At 32.0% G+C, this 5,156-nt stretch overlaps 1 pseudogene across 1 annotated transcript; it reads left to right on the forward strand.

Annotated features, from left to right (window-relative positions):
- Positions 1-985: 985 nt before the first annotated feature.
- LOC111274207 (alkaline ceramidase TOD1-like) lies at positions 986-4,843 on the forward strand (annotated as a pseudogene). The gene is made up of 4 exons (XR_016334387.1): positions 986-1,755; positions 1,862-2,065; positions 2,338-2,897; positions 3,984-4,843. The product of XR_016334387.1 is annotated as an alkaline ceramidase TOD1-like (transcript).
- The last annotated feature ends 313 nt before the right edge of the window (positions 4,844-5,156 follow it).

Here is a 5,156-nt window from a genome sequence, read left to right on the forward strand (position 1 = left end):
AATAAATTTTAAAATATATTTTTTATAAATAATTTAAAATTAATAAATATATTTTGTATCATTATAATGAAAAATTTTAAAAATTTTCTTACGTGTTAAAAAAAATTATTCATGTAAGTGTTTACATCAATAATTGCTATTGGATAATTATGTATATTGTAATATAATATATATATGTTTATATATATATATATATATTATGATGTATAAGGTTAAATCATCTTAAACACACTTAAGCTTTGGGCATTGTTCAATCATCTTAAAAATCTATTGTTCAATCATCTTAAAAATCTAAGTTCATGTATTGGTCTTTTGTAAAGCTGAAATTATTAATATCGCTAAAAGTTATTAATAACCGATTTGCATGGATTCGTAACAAAATCACATAAGGATAAGATGTATTCAAATTCAACAAATGGAATTGATCAAACCAAATCCCACTCCAATGCATACATTTATTTAAATTTCTTAAGCTGTTTTGTATAGTTTTTCAATATTGTAATTTTATTCTTTTATTATTTTTGAATAAAAGAAATTGCATTCTAAAAATAAAAAATAAAAATGTTATTATTTGAATTTCAACCTTCTAAATACTATTTAATTATAATTATATGAACCGATAAACTTAAAATATACAAGTCAATGAACATGACAATAAGCCTGCATTTTCAACTACTCTTGAGCTTAAATCTTCATAATACTATAAAATTTGGAAACTTGAAGTAATTAATAATAAAGGAAATAGTTGGTTTTAAACTCCCCAGAACTTGATGAGAATCAAAGACTGTACGAGCTTTTCCAAGCGTAGAAAATGAGTGCTTCTTTAGCTTATTGGATCAACCAAACACCCGAAGTCCTTTGGTATTAAATTAGAGGAGCACCAGTTCTGGAGCAAAATTTCCTAGTCCAATTTAAACAGCCTTTCTTAACCATCAATGAAGAATGAGATTCATAATCAGCTTGTCCATTGGAGGGTGGACTCGTCAGAAAAATTGATTAAAAACAGTTGAAAAGAGACAAGAAAAATGGCATTGAATGATGCCAAATTGAATTAAAAATCTCTGCTTATTCTCGTGATTTTTAACTTTCATATTGAGGTTCCCCATAAAGAATAATGTACAAACCAAAAGTAATACAAATTCGGGACTCCCCTGCTACACCAGAGTGACCAAATGGTTATCACTTCTTTAACAAAATTAAGGTCCGAAGTTTAAACCTCATCTTTCCCTTGACTTTCTCATTTGTAACAAATAAAATAGTCCTAGAAAATGTAATTAAACTATGCAAATTGCACAACAATTCCCTCTCTTCTTTTTGTTTTATTTATGAGACATAAGTTTATCATGAGCTCAAATCCATGAGATTATTTGCTCCCAAAAATTTAAAAAAAATGTAGTTGAAAAGCAGAAAAAGGAAATGACAAACGAATAGGATGATGATATCAATATGGAAAACGATATAGTAGGAAGGAAACTCATGGAAATGGTATTCGCTTTATGGGGAAGGTAACGGCCAAAACAACTCCTCTGTTCTTCCAATCAAAACTCCTCTGTATTTTTCTGTTGTATCTCTTCATCACTCTTTTCCTTGCTCTCTACCATTCTCTCTCCTCCGTCAAATGCCTCTTTAGACCCTCTCCTTTTGATCCAATCCAAACGCCACTCTTTTCTTACCCTCCTTCCTATGGAGAACACAAGTATGCTATCCCCACCGACCGCTCTTCTTGTTCCTCCCGTCTTCCTCTCTGGTATGTTGGCTTATCTCAGATTTTTTCTTCATGGATTTTTTTTTTTGTTTAAGTTTTGGTTTTGATGATTGTTTTTGTGATTTTGTACTAAAGGGTATAGGATTTTGTGACCAGATTATGGAATGGTGGTGGAGGAGATCCATAATTTGTGTAAGAATTTTTCAGCATTTTTACCGGCTCTGAGGTATTTACAGGGGAAAGGTGACACTTTTGGTGGAAATTTGAGTACCCAGAAGAGAATTTCTTATTTTAATCATTCCAATAATGGCATTAAAGTCCCTTGTGGATTTTTCAAAAAGTTTCCTGTTAGTAATTCTGGTTAGTTTTTATCTGAATTCTCGAGAATTTGCTATTTGGAGTCGTCTTCTTCCCTTTTTTTCTTGTCTAGTTCAATTAATGAAATTGAAGCAGCTTAAAACTTTATCCTTTTTTTTATTCAGTTTCTAGCTTGAATTGAGACCTGCCCTTGCATTTTCATTCCATTTTTGTGAAAATCCTCAATCCTGTCTCAAACTAATGCTACAATCTATCTCTATTTTGTTCATATATGGTTGATTCTCTTTAATTTATTTGTTTATGGTATAATTCAGATCGAATTGCCATGGAAAGCTGCAATGGAGTTGTTGTAGTATCTGCAATCTTCAATGATCATGACAAAATCCAGCAACCAATAGGTCTTGGATCTAAAACAATAGATAGTGTATGCTTCTTCATGTTTCCAGATGATATAACCCTTAAAGGGCTTTATTTTCACCAAGTAATAACACAAGACTCACCTGACTACAATGTCGGAGTCTGGAGAATCGTTAGAGTTTCATCCAAGAGACTGTATGAGAATCCTGCAATAAATGGGGTGATACCAAAATACTTGGTTCATCGACTTTTTCCGACCTCGAAATTCAGCATTTGGATAGACGCGAAGCTTCAGCTTATGGTGATCCATTGTTGTTGGTACATTCTCTTGTTGTATCACCGAACGCGGACATGGCTATCTCAAAGCATCCTTATTATATTCATATCATCGAAGAAGCTATGGCGACGGCAAGGTGGAAGAAATGGTTGGATGTTGATGCCTTAACCAGGCAAATGGAGACATACTGTGAAAATGGGTTGCAGCCATGGACTTCCGATAAGCTGCCCTATACCACAGGTAATAATCTCATTCTCTCCTACTTTATTTAATTGTTCTTGTGATCATAAATTTTCATTGATGAATTGCTTTGTCAAAAAAAACTGTTTAGAAACACAAGGTGAAAATTGATATCTTTCCCTTCCATTTCAAAGAAATTTTCTTTCCATAATATTGAATAAACCCATGCAGAAAAATGATGCCAGAACTGAGATGGAACATATTCCTTTTCCTCTAGTGATCAGTTTGAATGAAGAGACAATTTATTTTTTAGATTCTCACACTAAAGTTGTCCATCAAGCTTTTATTACACAAGCTAAGCTGTCGAATATTATAGATAGTCTTTTTTCTTCATAATAGTATTTATGTAATGGTTTGGTTAGTTTTAGATTTAACCAACAAATTCATTATTTTTCTAAGACAACCAACACAAGTAGAATTCACAAAAATACATAAAAAAAAATTACGCACAAATCCCTTGTTAAATGTGTATTAGGTTTATGATCATTAGAAATGATCATGAATTATAAAAAAATTAGCACTATAGTTTCATTTTGATTATTAGCTACCGACCGTATCATGACTGCTTGCGTAGTTTTGAAGTTCCTTGAAAGCACGTCCATGATCCCAATGGGATTAGTTTTTTGAATTTTGACCTTTAAGAAAATCCATGAATAAGTTTACTACTTACTAGTATTTATACGTATGGGTATTTTCTTTCTCTTCTTCCCCTCATGTTTTACCTTAAAAAAATAAAATATGTACCACATAATCTTATTGCAATTTGTTTGGCCAAAAAGAAAAATCTTATCACTTTGTCCTAAAACCAAGAAGACCCAACTTGACGGCTACTACATCATGTTCTTGCTATGAGATGTAGGAGTTTGATAGAAAGCTAAATGTATGGTCCCAAAAAAAGATGCAAAAGAAACGTCTTAATCAATAATGAATAATCGATGGGGTTCCAATAAGCATGTTATCATGTTATGTTTCCCTATCGAATAGCAATGCAGCTTTCAATGATGTTGAAGTTTACTGTTATATCCATATCAATCAGAATTCTTGAATTACCATATATATCTGTTTTTTCTTATGTTTGGTCGGCAGATGTACCAGATAGTGCATTAATGTTGAGGAAACATGGATTGGGAAGCAATCTTTTCTCCTGCCTTTTGTTCAATGAGTTGGAAGCATTTAACCCTAGGGACCAACTGGGTTTTGCTTTCGTGAGAGATCAAATGAACCCAAAGCTGAAGTTGAACATGTTTGAGGTGGAAGTTTTTGAGCAGATTGTAGTGGAATACAGGCACAACCTTAAAAAATTGGGGAATATTGAAGCTAGGTCGTCTGCAGGGACCAGACCCAAAGGGAACAAAAGGGGCAGTCATGAAAATTTCTATTTGAATGGCAGCAGTTGCCAGAAGTATCTTTTGGAAATGTGGGGTGAATCCCATAGTTGATTTTGTCCCTGACTAACGTGTCACAGAATATGGAAGGAAAAAAGAAAAGGTCAAATAGAGGGAAAAAATGGAAAAAAAACAAACCAAACGACATTTCGCAGAGAAAAGCTGACAAGCATAACAGGTTGAGGGTTATCCAACTATTTTATTAATGATTTTTCGGCTGTGGCGGTGGTATTATTCTTTGGAAGCTTTTCAATTCGAGTTTCAACCAAGGCATTAAAATAAAGAGTAAATGGGTGGTGTTTTTCGGTCGATGCTGCAAATTGGTGTGCCCTTTGAAGTGGCAGTGGATTTACTGTTCACAAACAGCTTAATTTCAGAAGTTATTCAAGTAATTAATGAAGTTCCACATAAAAAATGGTTTGTTAATGTCCTTGGGATTGGCCTCCACTCTTTTTTCATCAGTTCCTTTTTTCCTTTTTCATTTTCTTGTAAATTTATATTGGGTTGTATGCAAAGTTATAAATTCTTTCATGAAAATATAGATTGTAAAATGGAAAATAATTTTTTTTTTCTTTTCCTTAGTGTGCTTGATAGTAAAGATGCAAAAATTAAAAGAAAGTATTTTTTGATTAAAATATATTTTTAACCATTATTTGATAGAGTTAAAAAATAAAAAAGATTATGCTACCATTATAATTTTTAAAAATTAAGTTGAAAATGTAAACTCTACATGTGATGTACAATCTTGTAAATATGCAACAATTTATACCTTGCTCTTGCTCATTTCCTCTTCTTTTATTTTTTTCAATTTGCAATAATTTCTTTTTTGAGTAAGTGTGAAAAATATTTATCTTTCCTTCTTTTTTCTTTTTTC

This window comes from Durio zibethinus, chromosome 26 (assembly GCF_047325235.1).
Source record: "Durio zibethinus cultivar Kanyao isolate XHJ-2024 chromosome 26, ASM4732523v1, whole genome shotgun sequence".
NCBI classification, from domain to species: domain Eukaryota; kingdom Viridiplantae; phylum Streptophyta; class Magnoliopsida; order Malvales; family Malvaceae; genus Durio; species Durio zibethinus.